This window comes from Brienomyrus brachyistius, unplaced genomic scaffold (genome assembly GCF_023856365.1).
Source record: "Brienomyrus brachyistius isolate T26 unplaced genomic scaffold, BBRACH_0.4 scaffold92, whole genome shotgun sequence".
Lineage (NCBI taxonomy): Eukaryota > Metazoa > Chordata > Actinopteri > Osteoglossiformes > Mormyridae > Brienomyrus > Brienomyrus brachyistius.
Window position 1 is genome coordinate 635,404 of NW_026042367.1, and position 8,387 is coordinate 643,790.

The 8,387-nt window shown below is 42.9% G+C and overlaps 1 protein-coding gene across 1 annotated transcript in view; it reads left to right on the forward strand.

Annotated features, from left to right (window-relative positions):
* Nucleotides 1-7,214, forward strand: part of LOC125727211 (tripartite motif-containing protein 29-like) — a 113,597-nt gene extending 106,383 nt beyond the window's left edge. The window contains exon 6 of the mRNA XM_049003974.1: nucleotides 5,870-7,214. The gene's annotated coding sequence lies outside the window, so the exon portion shown is untranslated. The remainder of the gene's footprint in view (nucleotides 1-5,869) is intronic.
* Nucleotides 7,215-8,387: the final 1,173 nt, after the last annotated feature.

The following is an 8,387-nucleotide window of genomic DNA, read 5'->3' on the forward strand; positions in this document are numbered from 1 at the left end:
CATGCTCCCCTCCAGAGGACGTCTGTTTCAGGGAAGGCCTTGTGTATTTCAGCAGGACAATGCAAAACCACATACTGCAGCTATTACAACCACATGGCTTCGTCGGAGAAGAGTCCGGGTGCTGAATTGGCCTGTCTGCAGTCCAGATCTTTCACCTATAGAGAACATACAGTAATTACCTGTGACACCCACGGTGCACTGTGAGCAGGTATACAGGCCAACAGAGCATGCAGATAATTATCTGTGACACCCATTGTACACTGTGAGCAGGTATACAGGCCAACAGATCATGCAGATAATTATCTGTGACACCCATTGTACACTGTGAGCAGGTATACAGGCCAACAGATCATGCAGATAATTATCTGTGACACCCATTGTACACTGTGAGCAGGTATACAGGCCCACAGAGCATGCAGATAATTATCTGTGACACCCTTTGAACACTGTCAGCAGGTATACAGGCCAACAGAGCCTGCAGATAATTACCTGTGACATCCATTGTACACTGTGAGCAGGTATACAGGCCAACAGAGCCTGCAGATAATTACCTGTGACACCCATTGTACACTGTGAGCAGGTATACAGGCCAACAGAGCCTGCAGATAATTACCTGTGACACCCATTGTACACTGTGAGCAGGTATACAGGCCAACAAAGCTTGCAGATAATTACCTGTGACACCCATTGTACACTGTGAGCAGGTATACAGGCCCACAGAGCATGCAGATAATTACCTGTGACACCCCTTGTACACTGTGAGCAGGTATCAGTACTGACTACTTTTTATATTGAGTCACATGTTTTATGTGAATTACTTTGTACTGAACTGAAGGCCAGTATTTGTCACTGTGAATATGTTGTTGCAGACGTCCATCCAGAAATCAGAGCTGGGGGAAAAGATAAGGTCCTTATTCCAATTAATTTTTGGTACAAATATCAATGTGTCTGTCGCAGATGGAGGATTATATATTCTAGAGGTTTCTTTTTATTTTTAAGTTGCAGAATGTTGTCTCATCTGAGGAGGATTCAGTGTATTATGTGTGAGGTCCATTTTGGTTTTGATGCTGGATTCAGTTAGTAAATATTAGAAAAACTGCATATTCTCAACTCGTATTTATGGATTAAGTCTTCGAATGTCATGAAATGACTGTTACTGAAAAGGAGGTGGAGATGTGTAATCCCTTTCTGTCCCCGTGAGTGATAGTGAATAGTGATATTGTGAAGTAGGTGTCACGGGTCGCTGGAAGCCGGTAAGGCGAACAGGCAGGCGAGCCAACAGGAAGCAGGCAGACAGGCGAAAGCAGGGCAAACGGGGATTTATTAAGGCAGACGGGAACAGGAAACATCTCACACGAACTAACATCAATGACGGACGAGGACCACAGGTAAGACCAGGACTTAAAACAGGACTAATCAAAGTAATCAGACACAGCAGGAGACGATCAGGGAAGTACACGTGGGCTAAGCAGGGGGCGTGGCACACACGAGGAGCGGACGAGCCGGGCATGACAGTAGGAAGTCCAGATTATTCCAGATTGGCGTGTATTTACAGGGTCTGAGAGTACAGTTAGTGATTTTAATGGCTTTCCACTGGGCTGTCAGTGCTGTGGAAATGGCAGCACTGTGTTGTTAAAGCAGTTTTGTTTCTTTAATGACATTTTGAGTAAGTCTGCATGTCTGAGATTTTTACAGTACAGCTGCTCCTGCTGTAACCATGAGCTGCTGTTACTGCTGTAGTGTGACCATTTAGTTAAGTCTTGCAGTTGATTTGCTAAGTAATAATTTAGAAAAATGAGCTTGTAATCCACCTTGAGATTTACTTTTCTGTAATGGGGAATGTTTGATTTTGTGTTTTTGTTTTTCCAGCAAAAATGTGACATTAATGAGTTAAGAGTTTGAAAGAATTTTTCTGAAATTATTCTGGACGAGTAATTTTATTTTTATTGATTGAAGTGGGAGACTCATCTATTGTTTTGAGTAAGGGGGTGTAGTTGAGGGTAACCAAGTCAGACAGCCTGTGGGAGATGTAGACACCCAGGTACCGGATATTTACAGTGTGAAATGGACCATCCTGATCAGGTGAATCCCAGGCATCTTCACAGTGAGAATATTATGGGTGTTTTCCACTTAATGTGTAGTTTGATGGATATGAAAAGGTATTAATAAATTAAAATTTCATATATTGAGGGTTTTGTAAAAACAGCAAGAAAATCATCTGCATAGAGACTAAGTTTGTGTTGAGTTATTAGTATGATTAGTCTGGCATGCAAGCTGTCTTCCCTGTCGGAATGTGAATGCAGGTGATGTGATCCCATCTGTGACACTGTAGCTTTGGGTGAGGTGGACAGTATTTTAACCCAGTGGGTGAACGACTCTCCGAAGCCAAATCTATGCAATGTATTAAAGAGGAATGTCAAACTGACTGTCAGATGCAGTTTCTGCATCTAATGATGTAATCATGGTTTTAGTATGGGTATGCTGAGCAGTACTGACTAAATTAAATAATCTATGGATGTTGTCCGAGGCATATCTGGTCTTGATGAAATCTGTCTGATCAGGATGGATTATAGTAGGAATGACTGTCTGTAACTGAGTGGCGAGAGCTTTTGTAATGATTTTCAAGTCTGTATTCATTAGTGAGAGTGGCGGGTAACTGGAGGGTTGTGTTGGGTATTTATCAGGTCTCAGTAACACTGTAATGGCCGGTAACTGGAGGGTTCTGTTGGGTCTTTATCAGGTCTCAATAACACTGTAATGGCCGGTAACTGGAGGGTTGTGTTGGGTCTTTGTCAGGTCTCAGTAACACTGTAATGGCCGGTAACTGGAGGGTTGTGTTGGGTCTTTATCAGGTCTCAGTAACACTGTAATGGCCAGTAACTGGAGGGTTGTGTTGGGTATTTATCAGGTCTCAGTAACACTGTAATGGCCGGGAACAGGAGGGCTGTGTTTGGTCTTTATCAGGTCTCAGTAACACTGTAATGGCAGGGAACTGGAGGGTTGTGTTGGGTCTTTATTAGATTTCAATAACACTGTAATGGCCGGTAACTGGAGGGTTGTGTTTAGTCTTTATCAGGTTTCAATAACAATGTAATGGTCTCTGTGTCATGCCCTGCTCGTCGGCTCCTCCTGTGTGCCACGCCCCCTGCCTACCCATGTGTGTTTCCCGGATTGTACCCAGCTGTGTCTGATTATTTTCAATCAGTCCTGTGTATTTCAGTCCGTGTCTTACCCGAGTCCTTTGTCCGTCATTGATGTTTCCTGATGTTTGTTCGCGTGAGATCCCTGTTCTTGATTAAAACCCCGTTTTCCCCGTATCCCGCTTGCCTGCCTGCTCCTTCCGCACGATCGCCGCTCTCCGCCGCGCTCGCGCACCACGACCCGTGACACTCTGCGCTCATATTTGATGGGATTTGTGATGCATGTTTAATTTCTCTTACCAGTCTATTGAAGAGTGGAGATAATATGTCCCAAAAATGTGTATAGATTTCTGCAGGGTAACCATCCGGTCTGGCGATTGGTTGTTAGGCATTTGGTTGAGGACCTTATGGAGTTCTTCTGATGTTAATGGTGCATCAAGCAGAGGTGGAGATTTAAGGTCCAGGGAGTACAAATCCAGACCAAGATTTTGTTTCAACAAACCAGTTGAGTCTCTGTGACTGTGACTCTTTATATTCATCTGGTTGGTTGAAACAAAATCTTGGTCTGGATTTGTACTCTCTGGACCTGAAATCTCCACCTCTGGCATCAAGGGCATTTGCTGTTTCATTGGTTAATATGGGTAAGTCTAGATTATTTTTAAATGATTCTATAACAACTGGATCTGGTTCTTGTTCTGAGAAGTATAGGTTCTTATAAAATGTTCAAAAGATGTTGTTAATTTTACGTGGTTATTGAAATATTTATTAGAGGAGTCACTTTTGCTTAAAAGTAATGCTTGTAATGGTCAGGTGATCTTATTTATTGTACATTTTTTCCCCATCTTTCTGCAGACTGTCAGGCTGTAGAGTAACAGAAGAAGGCTGTTCTTCCCTGGCTTCAGCTCTGAGGTCAAACCCCTCACACCTGAGAGAGCTGGACCTGAGCTACAATCACCCAGGAGACTCAGGAGTGAAGCTGCTCTCTGCTGTACTGGAGGATCCCAGGTGTAAACTGGAGAAGCTGCAGTGAGTACAGAGTGTGTGTCTGACACGCTACACATACTTATGCATGTATGTGAAGAAGAGGCACCAATTAATAAATGGATACAGCAGTAGTACTATGTCATTCTGCTTCTCCTATAGTGTGGATCACGGTGGCGAGTGCAGGACCAGACCAGGCTTACAGAAATGTAAGTGTCTTTGCATGTTTTTTATTAATAATACCATGCTATGTTATGGTTGTATTCACAAAATTGTTGTGATGAGTGTGGCTTTTTGCACTGTGTGTAGATGGATTTCCATGTTTGTGTTCAGGTGAGTTTCATGTCATTTTAGACAACATCTAAACGAGAAATAAAAAATCAAAATCATCACCAAAAACACTATCAATTCATATAATTGTTTTAAAGAATATTATTTACAAATGCTTTATAGCTGCTTGTATTATCTTCGTGTTTGTGTGGGAGTGTAGGATGGTTAAATATATTCTGAATTAGTTATACATCTTTAATTTCACAAAAAAAGAATCCTTTGCATTTGTTCTTTTTGCGGATGCCGTGAGTGTATGTGTTTTCTGTGTGAGATTCGTTAGTATTGTCCTAAGACGGCACCTGTATGCAGTGAGACCGGACTCTGTCCTCAAGTGCAAAATGTGAATTTGCATTTTTACAGGGTGGTTCTGTAACACTCCTTAATATTCATCAGAGAATATTACTGATTGGTCACTGAATCCCTTAAACCAGGGGAGCCCAAATCCAGTCCTGGAGGGCCAGAGTCCTGCACATTTTTGGGTTTCCCCTCATTTAACACACCTGATTCATCTCCTTGTCCTAATAACTACACAGCTCTTGAGCTGAAGTATTTATGGTGGAACAGGGAAAGAACTTTGCTACACAGGGCACCGGCCCCCCAGGACTGGATTTGGACACCCCTGCTTTAGGTAGAAGAAACAGGCAGCACAAGTCGATGTTAACTGGCCAATGAGGTAGTGCCCCTCTCATACATATTAATCAGCTAGCCAATCATGTAGGGCTTCACTCATGAATATTAAAAAGTTCTCCTGATCCACGGTGCTAAAAGAAATTAGCGCCCGGGACACACTGGATGTGCGGCAGAAAATATCAAATTTCGGCGCCCATGTTTACAGATTAGAGCGGCCGCGTGCGCGAGATGCGGGGCTCACGCCTCGCGGTTACGGCGCAGCATCTACAGTCACGCGCGCGGTAAGCGGTTCTCTATGGAAGCGTATTGCATTCATCTGGGAAAAAATAATTATGTTTTTCCGAATTAGTGAGATAATAATCCCGTTTTTCAGAGCAATATTTTTCTGAATTAATAAGAACCTTCCTGTTTTTTATGATGCACGATCTGTGCCGGAATCATCGTTTATATCAGAATCCAGGTCCAAATGTTTATTAAATATCACTTTAAACATGTAATAATATTACTTAAATATTCTGTTATTGATGGCCATTTTCGAGCCGCATACGCCGGAATTAGCGGTTAGAAGGAAAGACACTGACTTTAGTATTGATCTCTGGTGCCGTTTTGTGGTAAATATGCTTGTGATGAATATGTCTGATGAATGTCGCTGCTTTGTCATTTTTTAATTAAATTAATTAAGATGTTAGTTTAGCTCGCGCCCCATTTTGGCGGCTCTTCCGCCATCGCACAGAAACATGAAGTACAGGCTGCCTGATGGGATTAATAATTCTTCCTCCTGCCTACAGACTCCTGCCAGCTGACGCTGGACCCCAACACAGCAAACAGACGCCTGTCTCTGTCAGGGGGGAACAGGAAGGTGACAGGGGGGGCAGAGCAGCCATATCCTGATCATCCAGAGAGATTTGACAGCTGCCCCCAAGTTCTTTGCAGAGAGAGTCTGACTGGCCGCTGTTACTGGGAGGCTGAGTGGGATGGAGATGCAGCCTGGATAGGAGTCACTTATAAAGGGATCAGGAGGAAAGGAGAGAGTTATGACTGTGGGCTTGGATACAATGACAAGTCATGGAGTCTGTGCTGTAATACTGACAGTTACTCTGTCCGGCACAATAATAAACAGACTCTCATACCCATACAGCCCTCAGGCTCCCGCAGAGTAGGAGTGTATCTGGACTGGGGGGCTGGTGCTCTGTCCTTCTACAGAGTCTCCTCTGATGGACTGACCCCCCTGCACAGACTCACCTCCTCATTCACTGAGTCCCTCTATCCAGGGTTTTATGTTTATATAAACTCCTCAGTGTCACTCTGACGTGTTGCTGGTTCTCCTGGCAAAAAGGTCAAATCTCTGCTTTTTAACCTTTATTATCCTTTTTACTCTGAAATGTACAGAACTGTGCAAAAGTCTTAGGCAGACAAAGAAAATGATGTTTAGATTATCTTCCTGTTGGTGTAAAACTATGATACGATGCCTGTCAAAGTGTGTCAGCTTCGCCATTTCAGAACCTCTGCTAAAATCATCCTAGTATTTGCAGCGACCGTCCAGTGCAGCCATGTATTTTTTGACTTGGCCGCTAGCAGACCTCATACAGCTAGTCAATCTCTCACTGACTTTTTAAACCGATATATTTAATTATTTAACTGAGCTGTTGGTGAAATTGAACAAAATCATGGAACGGCTGAGGTGCCCCTGAGGAGAAGTTTGGGAACTGAAGCGGTGTTCATCTAGCCATCCAACTAGATATCAGTAACTTTTTAGAAAACAGAAGAAATTATTACTAGTTTTTATTGTGTTACTCTTAATTTGCACACGTTCTAATGTTAAATTGTGTATTTTGTTCTAAGCCAAAGTACACTTGCTACCCAGATAAACAGCTTTAAACATTTCTTTGGACTGCCTAAGACTTTTGCAAAGTACTGTGTTTGACAAAAAATAAATGACTGTCTTCAGTGAGCTGAATAACATCAAAAATATAGTTTAATAGTTTTTTTCTTTGACTAAAATGTAATTAAATGTAATCCTGATTGGGGGGGGGGCTTTCCCTCTCCCCTGTATATGTACATTTTATATATTTATGTCCATTTACTGTATTTCCTCCCTGTACAGTGACAATAAAGGCTTTCTGTTCTGTCCTATTAATGTCCTGCTTCAGCGTCACCCAAAGCATAACTGAGTAACATAATGAAACCACAGTCTGCTGGATTAAGTTAAATTCACTATATTACTGCATCTGAACATAACTAATACAATGACACTCAATCAATGTGTATAATAAACATTTAACTGGAGACATAACAGACACAGAAAACACTGGAAAACATAATTATGTCCTGTTACTGTCCTGGTTCAGTGGATTAAAGTAAATAAAATTATTATTAATATATTTCAATAAATAAAGAAATTTGTTTTGTTAAATAATTAACACCCCCACCCCCCAGTAATAGGTCTGGTTGCTCCCCCGTCAAACAGAACAGGCGGGTGCCCAGTCAGCCTTGCCACCCCCACCCCACTGTAAAGGTCCTGGTTATGTCCCATCAGGTAGAATGGGCTGGTGTGTGCAGGGTCCCTTCCCCACCCCCCACCCCCCCACCACATTGTAAAAGGCCGGGTTACTCTCCAGTAAGACAGGACGGGTAGGTTCACAGACAGCCTTGCCACCCCCACCCCACTATAAAAGGTCTAGTTATGCCCCCGTCAGACAGGACGGGCAGGTGCCCAGACAGCCTTGCCACCCCCACCAGACTGTAAAACGTCTGGTTATGCACCCGTCTTTCGGAATGGGCAGGTGCCCAGGCACCCTTGCCACCCCTCCCCACTGTAAATGGCCTGGTTATGCCACATAAGACAGATCGGGCAGGTGCCTAGGTTATGCACTTACCACACACAATATTGAGAAAATGTAAGTGAACCGAAATCTCCATGCAATGAATTAGCATCCTGTGAGTATCAAGTGCTGCACGCCATACATTAGCAATGGGCATCAGATCACTGTATTCAACAGGGTGAGGGGTTATTCACTAAGGACAAGTGTATTATTATAAAACAGACTGATAAATCAGCTTGTTTAAGCAGTTATTACTGTATGTCTTGTTCAATAATCCAACATACTTTCCCAGCTGGCAGCTTTCAAAGAGGATTGACCTCATTGTTCTTGCAAAACTCAACATTTATGAAGGCCTCTATACCTTAACAAGCTTACGATTAAATGCAGCACGGCCCTTGATGTCCTGTCTGGATGTCTGGAGGTGATTTTCTGTACTGAGTTAGATGAAATGCATGAATCCATTTCCAAAAGCTGTTTATCTGGG